General features: G+C 46.0%; 1 protein-coding gene across 3 annotated transcripts in view; it reads right to left on the bottom strand.

The window, feature by feature from the left end:
* The window catches only part of ftcdnl1 (formiminotransferase cyclodeaminase N-terminal like 1), a 57,216-nt gene that overhangs the window by 25,148 nt on the left and 8,838 nt on the right, over positions 1–23,230 (bottom strand). Inside the window, exon 1 of one of the 3 annotated variants that reach the window (XM_068035718.1) lies at positions 9,311–9,403. The exons of 1 other annotated variant lie outside the window; for it this stretch is intronic. The gene's annotated coding sequence lies outside the window, so the exon portion shown is untranslated. Of the gene's footprint in view, positions 1–1,888; positions 1,911–9,310; positions 9,404–23,230 lie in introns of those variants that run through there. One more of the 3 variants, XM_068035720.1, reaches the window with a different exon arrangement.

Consider the following 23,230-nt stretch of genomic DNA (forward strand, 5'->3'; position numbering starts at 1 on the left):
AATTCGACTCCCAGTGATAATTACAGAGATACATTTTGGGTTTTTTTCTTATTTGATTGGCCAATTTGGACCAATAAAAAAGCAAATAGGAACCCTACAATGAAAAATTTGAAATATCAGTCAGTTTAACCTTGGTGGTGGGAAAGCTTTTAGAAATGATAATTGGGACAAAACGAATAGTTACTTGGACAAATGTGTATCCATTAAAGAAAGCCAGCACGGATTTGTTAAAGACAATTCGTTTTTAAATAACTTGATTGAGTTTTTGATGAGGTAACAGAGAGGGTTGATGAGGGTCACGTGGTTGATGTACTTCCAAGAGCTCTGATAAAGTGCCACGTAACAGGTTTGTCAGCAAAGTTAGAACTCATGGAATAAAAGTAGCCGTATGGATATGATATTGGCTGAGTGACAGGCAACAGAAATTTTGAACAGTTGACTTTTGGACTGGAGGAAAGTTTATATTGGGGTTTCCCAGGGATCGATGTTAGGTCCCCTGCTTTTCTTGATCACCTAGACATGGGTTTGCAGGGCATTATATCAAAATTTGCAGATGACACTAAACTTGGAAGTATTGTGAACTGTGAGGAGGAGAGTGATAAACTGCAAGAGGACGTAGACAGGCTGGTGGAATGGGCCGACAAGTGACAGATGAAATTTAATGCAGATAAGTGTGAAGTGATTTATTTTGGTAGGAAGAATGATGAGAAGCAATATAAAATAAAGGGTAGAATTCTAAATGGGGTGCAGGAGCAGAGGGACCTTGGGGAATATGTGCACAAATCATTGAAGGTTGCAGGGCAGGTTGAGAAAGCTGTTAATAAAGCATATGGTACCCTAGCCTTTATAAGTAGGAGCATAGGGTGCAAGAACAAGGAAGTTATGATAAACCTGTACAAAACACTGGTTTGGCTTCAGCTGGTGTATTGTGTCCAATTCTGGGCACAACATTTCAGGAAGGATTTTAAGGCAGTAGAGGGGGTGCAGAAAAGATTCACGAGACTGGTTCCAGGGATGAGAAACTTCAATAATGTGGATAGATTGGAGAAGCACAGTGGTTAGCACCACAGCCTCACAGCTTCAGCGACCCGGGTTCAGTTTTGGGTACTGCCCGTGCGGAGTTTGCAATTTCTCCCTGTGACCTGCGTGGGTTTCCTTCGGGTGCTCCGGTTTCCTCCCACATGCCAAAGACTTGCGGGTTGATAGGTAAATTGGCCATTGTAAATTGCCCCTAGTGCGGGTAGGTGGTAGGAGAATTGAGGGAAGGTAGAGATGTGAGAGTGAAATGGGATTAATGTAGGATTAGTATAAACGGGTGGTTGATGGTCAGCACAGACTCTATGGCCCAAAGGGCCTGTTTCAGTGCTGTATCTCTCTATGACTCTAAGTGGGGTCAGTTCTCCTTGGAGAAGAGGAGATTTGAGAGACCTGTTCAAAATCATGAGGGGTTAGACAGAGTAGGTCGGGAGAAACTGTTCCCGTAGGTGGAAGGATCCAGAACTAAAGGACACCAATTTAAGGTTATCGGTAAAAGAAGCAATGACGACATGAGGAAAAACCTTTCCACGCAGCCAGTGGTGAGGATCTGGAATGCACTGCCTGAGAGTGTGGTGGTGGCAGATTCAATCGAGGCTTTCAAAAGAGAATTGGATAATTATCTGAAGAAAAAAATTAGCAGGGCTACAGGTAAAAGGCAGGGGAGCAGAACAAGGTGATTTGCTCTTGCAGAGAGCCAGCACAGACACGACGGGTTGAACGGCCACCTTCTGTGCTGTAACCATTCTATGATTCTATAGAAAATTTAACTGTGATTGTTTCCAACATCCTCTTATTTGATTTCCTCTTACTTCTTCGATTCTGATATAAGAAATATATAGACCGAAAATACCTGGTCAGAACAGAAAGATGACCAAGCCTCAGCCTTAAAGCAAAAGTTAAATACTGCAGATGCTGGAAATCGGAAATAGAAACAAGAAATGCTGGATTCACTCAGCAGGTCTGGCAGCATCTGTGGAAAGAGAAGCAGAGTTAACGTTTCGGGTCAGTGACCCTTCTCGCTGGAAATACTCAGCAGGTCAAGGCAGCACATTTTTGGTCGATGACCTTTCATCAGAATAGGGAAAAGTTAGAAATGTAACCGGTTTTAAGCAAGTGAAAGGGGGGGGGGGTGGGGGGAGGGTGAGAAAAAGAACAAAAGGGAAGGTGTGTGATAGGTTGGAAGACAGCAGAGATTAAATGACAAAAGAGTTGGTTGTGTAAGGCTAAAGGGAGTGGTAATGGGACAAGTAAAAAAACAAAAGATGTATCTCAAGGAGGTATGGCAGAATGATGAACAGCTGCCGTCCGAAAGCAAAAGCAGGAGAAAAACGAGTAAAACCAAAACCTGCAAAGGAAAGGGAATGAAAGGAAGGAAGAGATGATGGTCTGAAATTGTTGAACTCAGTGCTGAGTCTGGAAGGCTGTAAAATGCTTAATTGAAAGATGAGGTGCTGTTCCTTGAACTGACACTGAGCTTCAGTGGGACAGTGCAGTAGGCCGAAGACAGATACATCAGTGTGAGGGCAAGATGGAGAATTAAAGTGACAGGTGACCGGAAGCTCAGGGTCATGCTTACGGACTGAATGGAGCTGTTCTGCAAAGCGATCACCCAATCTGCGTTTGGTCTCCCCAATGTAAAGCAATTTGCATTGTGAGTAGCAAAGAGAATTAGAATTAGAACATAACAGCGCAGTACAGGCCCTTCGGCCCTCGATGTTGCGCCGACCTGTGAAACCATCTGACCTACACTATTCCATTTTCATCCATATGTCTATCCAATGACCACTTAAATGCCCTTAAAGTTGGCGACTCTACTACTGCTGCAGGCAGGGCGTTCCATGCCCCTACTACTCTCTGAGTAAAGAAACTACCTCTGACATCTGTCCTATATCTATCACCCCTCAACTTAAAGCTATGTCCCCTCGTGTTTGCCATCACCATCCGAGGAAAAAGACTCTCACTATCCACCCTATCTAACCCTCTGATTATCTTATATGTCTCTATTAAGTCACCTCTCCTCTTCCTTCTCTCCAACGAAAACAACCTCAAGTCCCTCAGCCTTTCCTCGTAAGACCTTCCCTCCATGCCAGGCAACATCCTAGTAAATCTCCTCTGCACCCTTTCCGAAGCTTCCACATCCTTCCTATAATGCGGTGACCAGATCTGCACGCAATACTCCAGGTGCGGTCTCACCAGAGTTTTGTACAGCTGCAGCATGACCTCGTGGCTCCGAAACTCGATCCTCCTACTAATAAAAGCTAACACACCATATGCCTTCTTAACAGCCCTATTAACCTGGGTAGCAACCTTCAGGGATTTATGTACCTGGACACCAAGATCTCTCTGTTCATCTACACTACCAAGAATCTTCCCATTAGCCCAGTACTCTGCATTCCTGTTACTCCTTCCAAAGTGAATCACCTCACACTTTTCCGCATTAAACTCCATTTGCCATCTCTCAGCCCAGCTCTGCAGCCTATCTATGTCCCTCTGTACCCTACAACATCCTTCGGCACTATCCACAACTCCACCGACCTTAGTGTCATCCGCAAATTTACTAACCCACCCTTCTACACCCTCTTCCAGGTCATTTATAAAAATGACAAACAGCACTGGCCCCAAAACAGATCCTTGCGGTACACCACTAGTAACTAAACTCCAGGATGAACATTTGCCATCAACCACCACCCTCTGTCTTCTTTCAGCTAGCCAATTTCTGATCCAAAGCTCTAAATCACCTTCAACCCCATACTTCCGTATTTTCTGCAATAGCCTACCATGGGGAACCTTATCAAACGCCTTACTGAAATCCATATCCACCACATCCACTGCTTTACCCTCATCCACCTGTTTGGTCACCTTCTCGAAAAACTCAATAAGGTTTGTGAGGCACGACCTACCCTTCACAAAACTGTGCTGACTATCGCTAATGAACTTATTCTTTTCTAGATTATTATAAATCCTGTCTCTTATAACCTTTTCCAACATTTTACCCACAACCGAAGTAAGGCTCACAGGTCTATAATTACCAGGGCTGTCTCTACTCCCCTTCTTGAACAAGGGGACAACATTTGCTATCCCCCAGTCTTCCGGCACTATTCCTGTCGACAATGACGACATAAAGATCAAGGACAAAGGCTCTGCAATCTCCTCCCTAGCTTCCCAGAGAATCTTAGGATAAATCCCATCTGGCCCAGGGGACTTATCTATTTTCACACTTTACAAAATTGATAACACCTCCTCCTTGTGAACCTCAATCCCATCTAGCTTAGTAGCCTGAATCTCAGTATTCTCCTCGACAACATTTTTGTTCTCTACTGTAAATACTGACGCAAAATATTCATTTAACGCTTCCCCTATCTCCTCTGATTCCACACACAACTTCCCACTACTATCCTTGATTGGCCCTAATCTAACTCTAGTCATTCTTTTATTCCTGATATACCTATAGAAAGCCTTAGGGTTTTCCCTGATCCTATCCGCCAATGGCTTCTCGTGTCCTCTCCTTGCTCTTCTTCGCTCTCCCTTTAGACCCTTCCTGGCTAGCTTGTAACTCTCAAGCGCCCTAACTGAGCCTTCACGTCTCATCCTAACATAAGCCGCCTTCTTCCTCTTGACAAGCGCTTCAACTTCTTTCGTAAACCACGGCTCCCTCGCTCGACAACTTCCTCCCTGCCTGACAGGTACATACTTATCAAGGACACGCAGTAGCTGCTCCTTGAATAAGCTCCACATTTCGATTGTTCCCATCCCCTGCAGTTTCCTTTCCCATCCTACGCATCCTAAATCTTGCCTAATCGCATCATAATTTCCTTTCCCCCAGCTATAATTCTTGCCCTGCGGTATATACCTGTCCCTGCCCATCGCTAAGGTAAACCTAACCGAATTGTGATCACTATCACCAAAGTGCTCACCTACATCTAAATCTAACACCTGGCCGGGTTCATTACCCAGTACCAAATCCAATGTGGCATCGCCCCTGGTTGGCCTGTCCACATACTGTGTCAGAAAACCCTTCTGCACACACGGGACAAAAACTGACCCATCTAAAGTACTCGAACTATAGTATTTCCAGTCAATATTTGGAAAGTTAAAGTCCCCCATAACAACTACCCTGGTACTCTCACCCCTGTCGAGAATCATCTTCGCTATCCTTTCCTCTACATCTCTGGAACTATTCGGAGGTCTATAAAAGACTCCCAACAGGGTGACCTCACCTCTCCTGTTTCTAACCTCGGCCCATACTACCTCAGTAGATGAGTCCTCAAACGTCCTTTCTGTCGCTGTAATACTCAACTTGATGCATTCTGTTCTCTCAGGTTCACCCCTAACATTGCCATCCAACCTGCTGACAAGATGATGCTGTTGTTGGCAAACTGATCTCTACATAGCAGAGGCCGAACGCCAACTCTCCGACACTTCCTCCTCCCTACCCCTGGACCACGATCCCACCACCGAACATCAAGCCATTGTTTCCAGGACGGTCACTGACCTCACCTCCGTGGAGATCTTCCCTCCATGGCTTCCAACCTCATAGTCCCCTAACCCTGATCCAATTCTACCTCCTTTCAAGATCCAGAAACAGGACTGCTCGGGTAGACCTATTGTTTCAGTCTGTTTCTGTCACACTGAACTGATTTCTTCCTGTCTCTACTTCTTCCTGTCTACATACTGTGTCCTTGATTAACAATGCCACACCCCCCCCTCTTTTACCATCTTCTCTGTTCTTACTGAAACATCTAAATCCCAGAACCTGCAACATCCATTCCTGCCCCTGTCTCCGAAATGGCCACTACATCGAGTTCCCAGGTACCAACCCATGCTGCAAGCTCACCCACCTTATTCCGCATGCTCCTGGCGTTGAAGTAGACACACTTTAAACCAGGTTCTTGCTTGCCAGTGCCCTCTTGCGTCCTTGTAACCTTATCCCTGACCTCACTACTCTCAACATCCTGTACACTGGCACTACAATTTAGGTTCCCATTCCCCTGCTGAATTAGTTTAAACCCCCCTGAAGAGCACTAGCAAATCTCCCCCCCCAGGATATTGGTACCCCTCTGGTTCAGGTGAAGACCATCCTGTTTGTAGAGGTCCCACCTACCCCAGAAAGAGCCCCAATTATCCAGGAAACCAAAACCCTCCCTCCTGCACCATCCCTGCAGCCACGTGTTCAACTTCTCTCTCTCCCTATTCCTCGCTTCGCTATCACGTGGCACGGGCAACAACCCAGAGATAACAACTCTGTTTGTTCTCGCTCTAAGCTTCCACCCTAGCTCCCTGAATTTCTGTCTTAAATCCCCATCTCTCTTCCTACCTATGTCGTTGGTGCCTATGTGGACCATGACTTGGGGCTGCTCCCCCTCCCCCCTAAGGATCCCAAAAACACGATCTGAGACATCACGAGCCCTGGCACCTGGGAGGCAACACACCAACCGTGAGTCTCTCTCATTCCCACAGAACCTCCTATCTGTTCCCCTAACTTTGGAGTCCCCAATGACTAATACTCTGCCCCCTTCCCTTCTGTGAATATTCAATAGTGAATTGAAGGAAGTTCCGTAAATTGCTGTTTCACCTGGAAGGAATGATTAGACCTTGGACAGTGAGGAGGGAGGAGGTAAAAGGGCAGGTATTGCTTCTCCTACACTTGCATGGAAAGGTAACGTGGGAAGGTGATGGTGTTGAGGGTGATTGAGGAGTGGACATGGGTGCTGAAAGACGTGTTTGGTGCTGGCATCACGCTGGAGGTGGTGGAAATGGCGGAGGATGATCTGTTGAATACAGAGGCTGGTGGGGTGGAAATCCTATCATGAAAGAGGGGAAGGGGTGAGAGCAGAAGTGCAGGAAATGGGATGAACACGTTCGAAGGCCCTGTCAACTGCAGTGGGGGGATGTCCTTGGTTGAGGAAAAAGGACATATTGGAAGTGTTGGCATGGAAGGTTACATCATCAGAACAGATGTGATGGAGATGGAAAAACTAGGATAATGGAATGAAATCCTTACAGGAAGTAGGGTGTAATGAGGTGTAGTTGAGGTAGCTGTATGAGTCAGTGGGTTTATGTGAATATTTGTTCACAGCCTATCCCCAGAAATAGAGACAGTTAAGTCAAGGAAGGGAAGGGAAAAGTCTGTGTTGGATCATGTGAAGGTGAGAGAATGGTGGAAAATGGAAGCAAAGTTGAAGTTTTCCAGTTCAGAGCAAGAGCAGTAAATGGCACCAATACAGTCATCAATGTACCGGAAAAAGAGGTGAGGGAGGGGGCTTGATTAGAACTGGAACACGGAATGTTCCACATATCCCATTTAAAGGCAGGCATAGCTAGGACCCATTCAGGTACCCACACCAACAACTTTTATTTGGAGGAAATGAGTTGGGTTAAAGGAGAATTGTTCAATATAAGTTCACCCAGGTGGAGGAGAGTGGTGGTGGATGGAGACTGGTTGGGCCTCCTTTCAAGGGAGAAGAGGAGTGCCCGAAGACCGTCCTGGTGGGGGACTGACGTGTAGAGAGGTTGGACGTCCTTGGTGAAGAGGCGACTGTTAGGGCCAGGAAATTGGAAACGGTTAAGGTGACAGAGGGCATCAGAAGAGTCATGGATGTAGTTGCGAAGAGATTGGACAAGGGGAGAAAAAAAAAGTAGAGACAGGAAGAAATCAGTTCAGTGTGACAGAAACAGACTGAAACAATAGGTCTACCCGGGCAGTCCTGTTTTTGGATCTTGAAAGGAGGTAGAATTGGATCAGGGTTAGGGGACTATGAGGTTGGAAGCCATGGAGGGAAGATCTCCACGGAGGTGAGGTCAGTGACCGTCCTGGAAACAATGGCTTGATGTTCGGTGGTGGGATCGTGGTCCAGGGGTAGGGAGGAGGAAGTGTCGGAGAGTTGGCGTTCGGCCTCTGCTATGTAGAGATCAGTTTGCCAACAACAGCATCATCTTGTCAGCAGGTTGGATGGCAATGTTAGGGGTGAACCTGAGAGAACAGAATGCATCAAGTTCAAATGGAGACAGGTTAGAGTGACTGAGGGGAGCAGAGAAATTGAGACAGCTGATGTCATACTGGCATTTCTCAATGAAAAGAGTGGATAAGAGGCCAGAGTGAGAGGTCCTGGAGGGACAATAATGGAGATGGGTAAAAGGGTCTGCTGTGTGGAGGGTGGACTCCTGGCCAAAGAAGTGGACACAGAGGTGAAGCCAACAAAAACAAGAAATGCTGGATTCACTCAGCAGGTCTGGCAGCATCTGTGGAAAGAGAAGCAGAGTTAACGTTTCGGGTCAGAGGTGAAGCCGTTGGAAGAAGAGCTCAGCGTCGTGCAGAGTTTGAAATTCTTTGAGGTGGATGCGTAAGGGAATGAAGCTGAGGCCTTTGTTAATGACAGTCTTCTCTGTTCTCAGCCTACTGCAGTGTCCCAATGAAGCTCAACGTAACTTCAAGGAACGGCAGCTCATCTTTCGATTAGGCATGTGACATCCTTTCAGACCACACATTGAGTTCAACAATTTCAGACCATAATCGCTGCCCACAGTTCATTCCTTTTCCTTTGCAGGTTTTGGTTTTACTCTTGTTTTTGTTTTCGGACGGCAGCTATTCATCATTCTGCCATTCACACCTCCTCTAGATATATATTGTGTTTCTTTACTTGTCCCATTACCACTCCCTTTGCATCTTGCACCGTCAACTTCTTTGTCATTTAATCTTTCCTGTATTCCCCCCTATCAGAGATCTTCCCTTTTGTTCTTTTTCTCACCCTCCCCACTTTCACTTGCTTAAAATCTGTTACATTTCTAACTTTTCCCAATTCTGATGAAAGGTCATTGACCAAAAATGTTAACTCTGCCTTGAAAAAACTTTGCTTTCAGTTGACAGTTCTGAGCAAGGGGCCACACTCCCAACGTTAGCTCGTCTTTTCAGAGTTGCTGCGATTTAGGAAGAGGTGAATTGAGGGGACACCTTCCGGCACGAAAGGAAAATGATCTCCATCTACCGCAAATGTTGCAAACTGCGAGCCTGTGACAGCGCCGGTCGCCACTGGAAACAGAATGTAGCAGCGGCTACCAGATGTCAATCAAACTCAGCTGCAATTCACACCTTTTCGACAATTGCTCTTCGCTTCCGGAGAATTTAGCTCGAACTTTTCTGTTGTACTGAGTTCCTGCCGATTTTAAAATGCCTAATATTTTGCTTGAAACGGGTGATTTATTTTGTTACAGGCACCACAGAAATATTTCAAATAGGCTGCTGGGACTACTTGCTACTAACCACTCACTTACTCACCTGTCAGTCCAGAAGGACCCGATCAGTCACTGCAATTTAGTCAAGTGTGAGTGATCACTGCACCTTTGATCATTTGGACTGGACTCTGGATACGGCAAGCAGCACAGTCCAAAATTAATCAAATAGTGCCCTCATCTGGCATTGATAAAGCACTGAATCTCGAAATACCGGACCCAAGTTTGAAACAGAACAGTAAAGCTGGGACCTTCCTGATCTTTATGGCTCAATATCACATAAGTAGTACATTTACAAAGCCACAATTTACTTGGTGAATTCATAATTTTAGAGTCATAGAGTTACACAGCACAGAAACAGGCCCTTCGGCACATCGTGTCTGTGCCGAAATTGTGTCATTTACAGGGCATCATAATGTCCACATGGATGCATCCCCGCTCAAAACACTGGCACTTGATAGATTACATCTTGGTGCGTTAGTGTGACCTAAAAGACGTCCTGCATACTAGAGTCATGCCCAGTCATATAGACCACCGGCTCGCTCATTCAAAGCTGAACCTCCACTTCCAGCCCAAGCCCAAGAACAGACTAAGAAACAACCCATCAAAGAAATTTCAAGTCAGCAACCTACAAACCTCATCTTGCAGAGATAGATATCAAGCAACCTTACAGACTTTAGACTGGAACATCCTGATCTCACTGCTGATTCCACTCCAGAAGAACTCTGGGAACACATCAAAGCTGCAGTACTGGATACTTCAGACCCAGCACCAAGAAGAATAGGGACTGGTTTGATGAAAATGACAAGGAAATTCAAGATCTGCTAAAAATAAAAGGGTCCGCTCATCAGACTCACCTGGCACAGCTGGCCAGCCAAGAGAAAAAGACAACCTACTTTCAAGTATGCAGCACCCGTCAATGTAAACTGAGGGACATCCAAAATGACTGGTGGATTGCACTTGCGGAAAAAAACTCAACTGTACGCTGATACTGACAACATAAGAAGTTTCTATGAAGCACTAAAATCTGTCCATGAACCAGCATATTAAACCCAAAGCCTCCTGAGGAGCGCCGATGGCAAGACCCTACACACTAACAAGGAGTCAGTCCTGGATCGCTGGTCGGAGCACTTTGAAACTCTCTCCAGCACTAAGTGCACAGTGCATGAAACTGCCATCAATCGCATCCAACAACAGCCTGTCAAAGAACTGGATGAGAGCCCAACTCTGGAGGAAACTGTGACTGCCATCAACTAGAAGAAGAACAACAAAGCCCCAGAGCCGATGGAATTCCAGCCGAAGCCTTGAAGCATGGTGGCCCTGCCCTATACACCAAGCTCCATGAATTTTTCACAGCCTGCTGGGAACAGGGCGGGATTCCACGGGATCTTTGTGATGCCGTTATCATCACCTTGTACAAAAGCAAAGGAGGAAAGTCAGACTGCTCCAACTATTGTGGGATCACCCTCCTTTCTATTGCTAGGAAAATCCTGGCTCGAATACTTCTGAATAGGTTTGTGCCTACCATTGCAGAAGAAAGTCTCCCAGAGAGCTAGTATGGTTTCAGAGCAAACCAAAGCACCAGAGATCGAGTATTTGCACTCAGACAATTACAAGAAAAGTGTCGTGAGCGAAACAAAATCCTGTATAATAAAAGCAAAATCCTGTATGTCACTTTCGTAGACCTCACCAAGGCATCTGACACTGTGAGCAGAGATGGACTTTGGAAAATCCTTGAAAAACTTGGATGCCCACCCAGGTTCCTGGTCATGGTGAAGCAGTTTCTTGAAAATCAGTATGGACAAGTCAAGCAAAACAGCGACCTCTCAAGTCCCTTCCAAATCTCCAATGGTGTGAAGCCGGGATGTGTGCTGGCCCTGACCCTATTCACCATCTTTTTCAGCATGATGCTGCAGCAGGCAACAGAAGACCTTAAGGAGGGAGTTTACATACTTCCAGACTGAGAGAGGCCTTTTCAACCTCAGCTGTCTTCAGACTCACACAAAGACACAAGAAAAACTCATCCGTGAACTTCTTTTCGCTGATGACTCCTGGCCCACAGTCAGTCGCGACGTACAACAACACATTTTTCCGAGGCGGCACAATTCTTTGGACTAAATATCAGTTTAAAGAAAACTGAAGTTCTGCATCAGCCTGCACCCCAAGAAGAATATAGACCACCAAGCATTGTCACTGAGGGAACCGAGCTGAATGCTGTCAAGCAATTTACTTATTTTGGGAGTGTCATCTTGTTTGATGCCACCATAGACAAGAAAGTGGACAATAGGCTCTCAAAAGCAAACAGAACATTCGGAGGACTCGACAAACGTGTGTGGAGCAACCACAGCCTTAGAGTACAGACCAAACTCAAAGTGTTCAAAGCCATAGTCCTCACCACCCTTCTGTATGGCGCTGAGTCATGGGTCCTATACCACCGTCATGTACGCCTTCTAGAGCGCTTCCGCGACATCCTCAAGAGCCACTAGCAGGACCGCATCACAAACACTGAAGTCCTGGAAACAACCAACATCACCAGCATCGAGGCCATCCTCCTGCAAGGACAGTAGGAAGCGCAGGCCATAGATCGTGATGCCTGGAGATGCTATATTAGGAGGGCTGCAGACACCTTTGAGACTGAGCCAAGAACCAGCATGAAAGAGAAAAGGAGAAGGATAAATCAAATTGCCCCCAGCAGCGACTACACCTTCACTTATACCTGCTGTGGCAGAATCTGCTGCTCATGGATAGGCCTGACTAGCCACCAGCAGGCCTGCAACTGATGACTACAACCTTCCCAAAATCTTTGTCCGCGAAGAAATTTCAAGAATGTTCTTGGACAATGCTTTAGGTGTTACTTTGCCCATATCATAGTGAACTACAAAACCACTGTGGCTGCAGTCATGAAACTTGCTTAATTACCAGAGTCTGCATATGATGCAACTTTCTTTACTAACTCTGGAACTAGAGCTCATGCTTAAAAACAGAAAATTCTGGAAATAGCACCTCGTGTCCTAGACTCAACCATTTTCAGCTGCTCCATTTATGAGCTTTCCTCCATTATAAGGTCAGAAGTGTGGATGTTGGCTGATGATGGCACAAGTGTTCAGTACCATTCATAACTCTCAGATACTTCCCAGAATCCCCCCTCATTTGTCCCCTTGTTTTTTTTTTAGAGATACAGCACTGAAACAGGCCCTTCGGCCCACCGAGTCTGTGCCGACCATCAACCACCCACTTATACTAATCCTACCCTAATTCCATATTCCTACCACATCCCCACCTGTTCCTATATTTCCCTACCACCTACCTATACTAGGGGCAATTTATAATGGCCAATTAACCTATCACCCTGCAAGTCTTTGGCATGTGGGAGGAAACTGGAGCATCCGGAGGAAACCCACGCAGACACAGGGAGAACTTGCAAACTCCACACAGGCAGTACCCAGATTTGAACCCGGGTCGCTGGAGCTGTGAGGCTGCGGTGCTAACCACTGCGCCACTGTGCCGCCCACTGTGCACTGTGATCCACACTGGCTCACTACCCCTAAATTGCCCCAACTTTCACAGTCCAAATGATCATGGAGCCTTGCTCTTGCGATGGCAACTGTGTGTCAATGCATGAGGGCCTCTCTGAGCCTTCCCCCTTTTATGCTGCCTTATGATTATCTCCCGCAGCCATGACTGGCTCCCTGCTGTGTTGCTGCCTTCCCCAATGGACGTATTGGAGAACCACCTTGGTTCCTGTGCCTACTTTCAAAATAGCAAACTGGCCCTCAACAAGCTATAAACAAACACGTTTGTATTATGAAGTGCTCATCTGCCCTTTTCAGGCAAGTGGCCAGTTCCGCTTCCCGACACTGGTATCAAAGTTGCTACGTTTCAGTACTGTGTCGGGAAGCTGGCGCGCAACTTGGTGGCATGAAATTGTGGGCCTGTCTGTGTTCTTCCTTCCCTGGCTACGCAATGAAAATTCGACTCCCAGTGATAATTGCAGAGATACTTTTTGGGTTTTTTTCTTATTTGATTGGCCAATTTGGACCAATAAAAAAGCAAATAGGAACCCTACAATGAAAAATTTGAAATATCAGTCAGTTTAACCTTGGTGGTGGGAAAGCTTTTAGAAATGATAATTGGGACAAAATGAATAGTTACTTGGACAAATGTGTATTCATTAAAGAAAGCCAGCACGGATTTGTTAAAGACAATTCGTTTTTAAATAACTTGATTGAGTTTTTGATGAGGTAACAGAGAGGGTTGATGAGGGTCACGTGGTTGATGTACTTCCAAGAGCTCTGATAAAGTGCCACGTAACAGGTTTGTCAGCAAAGTTAGAACTCATGGAATAAAAGTAGCCGTATGGATATGATATTGGCTGAGTGACAGGCAACAGAAATTTTGAACAGTTGACTTTTGGACTGGAGGAAAGTTTATATTGGGGTTTCCCAGGGATCGATGTTAGGTCCCCTACTTTTCTTGATGACCTAGACATGGGTTTGCAGGGCATTATATCAAAATTTGCAGATGACACTAAACTTGGAAGTATTGTGAACTGTGAGGAGGAGAGTGATAAACTGCAAGAGGACGTAGACAGGCTGGTGGAATGGGCCGACAAGTGACAGATGAAATTTAATGCAGATAAGTGTGAAGTGATTTATTTTGGTAGGAAGAATGATGAGAAGCAATATAAAATAAAGGGTAGAATTCTAAATGGGGTGCAGGAGCAGAGGGACCTTGGGGAATATGTGCACAAATCATTGAAGGTTGCAGGGCAGGTTGAGAAAGCTGTTAATAAAGCATATGGTACCCTAGCCTTTATAAGTAGGAGCATAGGGTGCAAGAACAAGGAAGTTATGATAAACCTGTACAAAACACTGGTTTGGCTTCAGCTGGTGTATTGTGTCCAATTCTGGGCACAACATTTCAGGAAGGATCTTAAGGCAGTAGAGGGGGTGCAGAAAAGATTCACGAGACTGGTTCCAGGGATGAGAAACTTCAATAATGTGGATAGATTGGAGAAGCACAGTGGCGCAGTGGTTAGCACCACAGCCTCACAGCTTCAGCGACCCGGGTTCAGTTTTGGGTACTGCCCGTGCGGAGTTTGCAATTTCTCCCTGTGACCTGCGTGGGTTTCCTTCGGGTGCTCCGGTTTCCTCCCACATGCCAAAGACTTGCGGGTTGATAGGTAAATTGGCCATTGTAAATTGCCCCTAGTGTGGGTAGGTGGTAGGAGAATTGAGGGAAGGTAGAGATGTGAGAGTGAAATGGGATTAATGTAGGATTAGTATAAACGGGTGGTTGATGGTCAGCACAGACTCTGTGGCCCAAAGGGCCTGTTTCAGTGCTGTATCTCTCTATGACTCTAAGTGGGGTCAGTTCTCCTTGGAGAAGAGGAGATTTGAGAGACCTGTTCAAAATCATGAGGGGTTAGACAGAGTAGGTCGGGAGAAACTGTTCCCATAGGTGGAAGGATCCAGAACTAAAGGACACCAATTTAAGGTTATCGGTAAAAGAAGCAATGACGACATGAGGAAAAACCTTTCCACGCAGCCAGTGGTGAGGATCTGGAATGCACTGCCTGAGAGTGTGGTGGTGGCAGATTCAATCGAGGCTTTCAAAAGAGAATTGGATAATTATCTGAAGAAAAAAATTAGCAGGGCTACAGGTAAAAGGCAGGGGAGCAGAACAAGGTGATTTGCTCTTGCAGAGAGCCAGCACAGACACGACGGGTTGAACGGCCACCTTCTGTGCTGTAACCATTCTATGATTCTATAGAAAATTTAACTGTGATTGTTTCCAACATCCTCTTATTTGATTTCCTCTTACTTCTTCGATTCTGATATAAGAAATATATAGACCGAAAATACCTGGTCAGAACAGAAAGATGACCAAGCCTCAGCCTTAAAGCAAAAGTTAAATACTGCAGATGCTGGAAATCGGAAATAGAAACAAGAAATGCTGGATTCACTCAGCAGGTCTGGCAGCATCTGTGGAAAGAGAAGCAGAGTTAACGTTTCGGGTCAGTGACCCTTCTCGCTGGAAATTCTCAGCAGGTCAAGGCAGCACATTTTTGGTCGATGACCTTTCATCAGAATAGGGAAAAGTTAGAAATGTAACCGGTTTTAAGCAAGTGAAAGGGGGGGGGGGGTGGGGGGAGGGTGAGAAAAAGAACAAAAGGGAAGGTGTGTGATAGGTTGGAAGACAGCAGAGATTAAATGACAAAAGAGTTGATTGTGTAAGGCTAAAGGGAGTGGTAATGGGACATGTAAAAAAACAAAAGATGTGTCTCAAGGAGGTATGGCAGAATGATGAACAGCTGCCGTCCGAAAGCAAAAGCAGGAGAAAAACGAGTAAAACCAAAACCTGCAAAGGAAAGGGAATGAAAGGAAGGAAGAGATGATGGTCTGAAATTGTTGAACTCAGTGCTGAGTCTGGAAGGCTGTAAAATGCTAAATCGAAAGATGAGGTGCTGTTCCTTGAACTGACACTGAGCTTCAGTGGGACAGTGCAGTAGGCCGAAGACAGATACATCAGTGTGAGGGCAAGATGGAGAATTAAAGTGACAGGTGACCGGAAGCTCAGGGTCATGCTTACGGACTGAATGGAGCTGTTCTGCAAAGCGATCACCCAATCTGCGTTTGGTCTCCCCAATGTAGAGCAATTTGCATTGTGAGTAGCAAAGAGAATTAGAATTAGAACATAACAGCGCAGTACAGGCCCTTCGGCCCTCGATGTTGCGCCGACCTGTGAAACCATCTGACCTACACTATTCCATTTTCATCCATATGTCTATCCAATGACCACTTAAATGCCCTTAAAGTTGGCGAGTCTACTACTGCTGCAGGCAGGGTGTTCCACGCCCCTACTACTCTCTGAGTAAAGAAACTACCTCTGACATCTGTCCTATATCTATCACCCCTCAACTTAAAGCTATGTCCCCTCGTGTTTGCCATCACCATCCGAGGAAAAAGACTCTCACTATCCACCCTATCTAACCCTCTGATTATCTTATATGTCTCTATTAAGTCACCTCTCCTCTTCCTTCTCTCCAACGAAAACAACCTCAAGTCCCTCAGCCTTTCCTCGTAAGACCTTCCCTCCATGCCAGGCAACATCCTAGTAAATCTCCTCTGCACCCTTTCCGAAGCTTCCACATCCTTCCTATAATGCGGTGACCAGATCTGCACGCAATACTCCAGGTGCGGTCTCACCAGAGTTTTGTACAGCTGCAGCATGACCTCGTGGCTCCGAAACTCGATCCCCCTACTAATAAAAGCTAACACACCATATGCCTTCTTAACAGCCCTATTAACCCGGGTAGCAACCTTCAGGGATTTATGCACCTGGACACCAAGATCTCTCTGTTCATCTACACTACCAAGAATCTTCCCATTAGCCCAGTACTCTGCATTCCTGTTACTCCTTCCAAAGTGAATCACCTCACACTTTTCCGCATTAAACTCCATTTGCCATCTCTCAGCCCAGCTCTGCAGCCTATCTATGTCCCTCTGTACCCTACAACATCCTTCGACACTATCCACAACTCCACCGACCTTAGTGTCATCCGCAAATTTACTAACCCACCCTTCTACACCCTCTTCCAGGTCATTTATAAAAATGACAAACAGCAGTGGCCCCAAACCAGATCCTTGCGGTACACCACTAGTAACTAAACTCCAGGATGAACATTTGCCATCAACCACCACCCTCTGTCTTCTTTCAGCTAGCCAATTTCTGATCCAAAGCTCTAAATCACCTTCAACCCCATTCTTCCGTATTTTCTGCAATAGCCTACCGTGGGGAACCTTACTGAAATCCATAGACACCACATCAATTGCTTTACCCTCATCCACCTGTTTGGACACCTTCTCGAAAAACTCAATAAGGTTTGTGAGGCACGACCTACCCTTCACAAAACTGTGCTGACTATCGCTAATGACCTTATTCTTTTCTAGATGATTATAAATCCTGTCTCTTATAACCTTTTCCAACATTTTACCCACAACCGAAGTAAGGCTCACAGGTCTATAATTACCAGGGCTGTCTCTACTCCCCTTCTTGAACAAGGGGACAACATTTGCTATCCCCCAGTCTTCCGGCACTATTCCTGTCGACAATGACGACATAAAGATCAAGGACAAAGGCTCTGCAATCTCCTCCCTAGCTTCCCAGAGAATCCTAGGATAAATCCCATCTGGCCCAGGGGACTTATCTATTTTCACACTTTACAAAATTGCTAACACCTCCTCCTTGTGAACCTCAATCCCATCTAGCCTAGTAGCCTGAATCTCAGTATTCTCCTCGACAACATTTTCTTTCTCTACTGTAAATACTGACGCAAAATATTCATTTAACGCTTCCCCTATTTCCTCTGATTCCACACACAACTTCCCACTACTATCCTTGATTGGCCCTAATCTAACTCTAGTCATTCTTTTATTCCTGATATACCTATAGAAAGCCTTCGGGTTTTCCCTGATCCTATCTGCCAATGACTTCTCGTGTCCTCTCCTTGCTCTTCTTCGCTCTCCCTTTAGATCCTTCCTGGCTAGCTTGTAACTCTCAAGCGCCCTAACTGAGCCTTCACGTCTCATGCTAACATAAGCCTTCTTCTTCCTCTTGACAAGCGCTTCAACTACTTTAGTAAACCACGGCTCCCTCGCTCGACAACTTCCTCCCTGCCTGACAGGTACATACTTATCAAGGACACGCAGTAGCTGCTCCTTGAATAAGCTCCACATTTCGATTGTTCCCATCCCCTGCAGTTTCCTTCCCCATCCTACGCATCCTAAATCTTGCCTAATCGCATCATAATTTCCTTTCCCCCAGCTATAATTCTTGCCCTGCGGTATATACCTGTCCCTGCCCATCGCTAAGGTAAACCTAACCGAATTGTGATCACTATCACCAAAGTGCTCACCTACATCTAAATCTAACACCTGGCCGGGTTCATTACCCAGTACCAAATCCAATGTGGCATCGCCCCTGGTTGGCCTGTCTACATACTGTGTCAGAAAACCCTCCTGCACACACTGGACAAAAACTGACCCATCTAAAGTACTCGAACTATAGTATTTCCAGTCGATATTTGGAAAGTTAAAGTCCCCCATAACAACTACCCTGTTACTCTCGCCGCTGTCGAGAATCATCTTCGCTATCCTTTCCTCTACATCTCTGGAACTATTCGGAGGTCTATAAAAGACTCCCAACAGGGTGACCTCACCTCTCCTGTTTCTAACCTCGGCCCATACTACCTCCGTAGAAGAGTCCTCAAACGTCCTTTCTGTCGCTGTAATACTCTCCTTGATTAACAATGCCACACCCCCCCCTCTTTTACCATCTTCTCTGTTCTTACTGAAACATCTAAATCCCGGAACCTGCAACATCCGTTCCTGCCCCTGCTCTCCCCATGTCTCCGAAATGGCGACTCCATCGAGATCCCAGGTACCAACCCATGCTGCAAGCTTACCCACCTTATTCCGGATGCTCCTGGCGTTGAAGTAGACACACTTTAAACCAGATTCTTGCTTGCCAGTGCCCTCTTGCGTCCTTGTAACCTTATCCCTGACCTCACTACTCTCAACATCCTGTACACTGGCACTACAATTTAGGTTCCCATTCCCCTGCTGAATTAGTTTAAACCCCCCCAAAGAGCACTAGCAAATCTCCCCCCCAGGATATTGGTACCTCTCTGGTTCAGGTGAAGACCATCCTGTTTGTAGAGGTCCCACCTACCCCAGAAAGAGCCCCAATTATCCAGGAAACCAAAACCCTCCCTCCTGCACCATCCCTGCAGCCACGTGTTGAACTCCTCTCTCTCCCTATTCCTCGCTTCGCTATCACGTGGCACGGGCAACAACCCAGAGATAACAACTCTGTTTGTTCTTGCTCTAAGCTTCCACCCTAGCTCCCTGAATTTCTGTCTTAAATCCCCATCTCTCTTCCTACCTATGTCGTTGGTGCCGATGTGGACCACGACTTGGGGCTGCTCCCCCTACCGCCTAAGGATCCCAAAAACACGATCCGAGACATCATGAACCCTGGCACCTGGGAGGCAACACACCAACCGTGAGTCTCTCTCGTTCCCACAGAACCTCCTATCTGTTCCCCTAACTTTGGAGTCCCCAATGACTAATGCTCTGCTCCTCTTCCCCCTTCCCTTCTGTGAATATTCAATAGTGAATTGAAGGAAGTTCCGTAAATTGCTGTTTCACCTGGAAGGAATGTTTAGACCTTGGACAGTGAGGAGGGAGGAGGTAAAAGGGCAGGTATTGCTTCTCCTACACTTGCATGGAAAGGTAACGTGGGAAGGTGATGGTGTTGAGGGTGATTGAGGAGTGGACATGGGTGCTGAAAGACGTGTTTGGTGCTGGCATCACGCTGGAGGTGGTGGAAATGGCGGAGGATGATCTGTTGAATACAGAGGCTGGTGGGGTGGAAATCCTATCATGAAAGAGGGGAAGGGGTGAAAGCAGAAGTGCAGGAAATGGGATGAACACGTTCGAAGGCCCTGTCAACTGCAGTGGGGGGATGTCCTTGGTTGAGGAAAAAGGACATATTGGAAGTGTTGGCATGGAAGGTTACATCATCAGAACAGATGTGATGGAGATGGAAAAACTAGGATAATGGAATGAAATCCTTACAGGAAGTAGGGTGTAATGAGGTGTAGTTGAGGTAGCTGTATGAGTCAGTGGGTTTATGTGAACATTTGTTCACAGCCTATCCCCAGAAATAGAGACAGTTAAGTCAAGGAAGGGAAGGGAAAAGTCTGAGTTGGATCATGTGAAGGTGAGAGAATGGTGGAAAATGGAAGCAAAGTTGAAGTTTTCCAGTTCAGAGCAAGAGCAGTAAATGGCATCAATACAGTCATCAATGTACCGGAAAAAGAGGTGAGGGAGGGGGCTTGAATAGAACTGGAACACGGAATGTTCCACATATCCCATTTAAAGGCAGGCATAGCTAGGACCCATTCAGGTACCCACACCAACAACTTTTATTTGGAGGAAATGAGTTGGGTTAAAGGAGAATTGTTCAATATAAGTTCACCCAGGTGGAGGAGAGTGGTGGTGGATGGAGACTGGTTGGGCCTCCTTTCAAGGGAGAAGAGGAGTGCCCGAAGACCGTCCTGGTGGGGGACTGACGTGTAGAGAGGTTGGACGTCCTTGGTGAAGAGGCGACTGTTAGGGCCAGGAAATTGGAAACGGTTAAAGTGACAGAGGGCATCAGAAGAGTCATGGATGTAGTTGCGAAGAGATTGGACAAGGGGAGAAAAAAAAGTAGAGACAGGAAGAAATCAGTTCAGTGTGACAGAAACAGACTGAAACAATAGGTCTACCCGGGCAGTCCTGTTTTTGGATCTTGAAAGGAGGTAGAATTGGATCAGGGTTAGGGGACTATGAGGTTGGAAGCCATGGAGGGAAGATCTCCACGGAGGTGAGGTCAGTGACCGTCCTGGAAACAATGGCTTGATGTTTGGTGGTGGGATCGTGGTCCAGGGGTAGGGAGGAGGAAGTGTCGGAGAGTTGGCGTTCGGCCTCTGCTATGTAGAGATCAGTTTGCCAACAACAGCATCATCTTGTCAGCAGGTTGGATGGCAATGTTAGGGGTGAACCTGAGAAAACAGAATGCATCAAGTTCAGATGGAGACAGGTTAGAGTGACTGAGGGGAGCAGAGAAATTGAGACAGCTGATGTCATGCCGGCATTTCTCAATGAAAAGAGTGGATAAGAGGCCAGAGTGAGAGGTCCTGGAGGGAGAATAATGGAGATGGGTAAAAGGGTCTGCTGTGTGGAGGGTGGACTCCTGGCCAAAGAAGTGGACACAGAGGTGAAGCCGTTGGAAGAAGAGCTCAGCGTCGTGCAGAGTTTGAAATTCTTTGAGGTGGATGCGTAAGGGAATGAAGCTGAGGCCTTTGTTAATGACAGTCTTCTCTGTTCTCAGCCTACTGCAGTGTCCCAATGAAGCTCAACGTAACTTCAAGGAACGGCAGCTCATCTTTCGATTAGGCATGTGACATCCTTTCAGACCACACATTGAGTTCAACAATTTCAGACCATAATCGCTGCCCACAGTTCATTCCTTTTCCTTTGCAGGTTTTGGTTTTACTCTTGTTTTTGTTTTCGGACGGCAGCTATTCATCATTCTGCCATTCACACCTCCTCTAGATATATATTGTGTTTCTTTACTTGTCCCATTACCACTCCCTTTGCATCTTGCACCGTCAACTTCTTTGTCATTTAATCTTTCCTGTATTCCCCCCTATCAGAGATCTTCCCTTTTGTTCTTTTTCTCACCCTCCCCACTTTCACTTGCTTAAAATCTGTTACATTTCTAACTTTTCCCAATTCTGATGAAAGGTCATTGACCAAAAATGTTAACTCTGCCTTGAAAAAACTTTGCTTTCAGTTGACAGTTCTGAGCAAGGGGCCACACTCCCAAAGTTAGCTCGTCTTTTCAGAGTTGCTGCGATTTAGGAAGAGGTGAATTGAGGGGACACCTTCCGGCACGAAAGGAAAATGATCTCCATCTACCGCAAATGTTGCAAACTGCGAGCCTGTGACAGCGCCGGTCGCCACTGGAAACAGAATGTAGCAGCGGCTGCCAGATGTCAATCAAACTCAGCTGCAATTCACACCTTTTCGACAATTGCTCTTCGCTTCCGGAGAATTTAGCTCGAACTTTTCTGTTGTACTGAGTTCCTGCCGATTTTAAAATGCCTAATATTTTGCTTGAAACGGGTGATTTATTTTGTTACAGGCACCACAGAAATATTTCAAATAGGCTGCTGGGACTACTTGCTACTAACCACTCACTTACTCACCTGTCAGTCCAGAAGGACCCGATCAGTCACTGCAATTTAGTCAAGTGTGAGTGATCACTGCACCTTTGATCATTTGGACTGGACTCTGGATACGGCAAGCAGCACAGTCCAAAATTAATCAAATAGTGCCCTCATCTGGCATTGATAAAGCACTGAATCTCGAAATACCGGACCCAAGTTTGAAACAGAAGTGAAGCTGGGACCTTCCTGATCTTTATGGCTCAATATCACGTAAGTAGTACATTTACAAAGCCACAATTTACTTGGTGAATTCATAATTTTAGTCATAGAGTTATACAGCACCAGAGATCGAGTATTTGCACTCAGACAATTACAAGAAAAGTGTCGTGAGCGAAACAAAATCCTGTATAATAAAAGCAAAATCCTGTATGTCACTTTCGTAGACCTCACCAAGGCATCTGACACTGTGAGCAGAAATGGACTTTGGAAAATCCTTGAAAAACTTGGATGCCCACCCAGGTTCCTGGTCATGGTGAAGCAGTTTCTTGAAAATCAGTATGGACAAGTCAAGCAAAACAGCGACCTCTCAAGTCCCTTCCAAATCTCCAATGGTGTGAAGCCGGGATGTGTGCTGGCCCTGACCCTATTCACCATCTTTTTCAGCATGATGCTGCAGCAGGCAACAGAAGACCTGAAGGAGGGAGTTTACATACTTCCAGACTGAGAGAGGCCTTTTCAACCTCAGCTGTCTTCAGACTCACACAAAGACACAAGAAAAACTCATCCGTGAACTTCTTTTCGCTGATGACTCCTGGCCCACAGTCAGTCAGTCGCGACGTACAACAACACATTTTTCCGAGGCGGCACAATTCTTTGGACTAAAAATCAGTTTAAAGAAAACTGAAGTTCTGCATCAGCCTGCACCCCAAGAAGAATATAGACCACCAAGCATTGTCACTGAGGGAACCGAGCTGAATGCTGTCAAGCAATTTACTTATTTTGGGAGTGTCATCTTGTTTGATGCCACCATAGACAAGAAAGTGGACAATAGGCTCTCAAAAGCAAACAGAACATTCGGCGGACTCTACAAACGTGTGTGGAGCAACCACAGCTTTAGAGCACAGACCAAACTCAAAGTGTTCAAAGCCATAGTCCTCACCACCCTTCTGTATGGCGCTGAGTCATGGG

The sequence above is a fragment of the Heterodontus francisci genome, chromosome 7 (genome assembly GCF_036365525.1).
Source record: "Heterodontus francisci isolate sHetFra1 chromosome 7, sHetFra1.hap1, whole genome shotgun sequence".
Lineage (NCBI taxonomy): Eukaryota > Metazoa > Chordata > Chondrichthyes > Heterodontiformes > Heterodontidae > Heterodontus > Heterodontus francisci.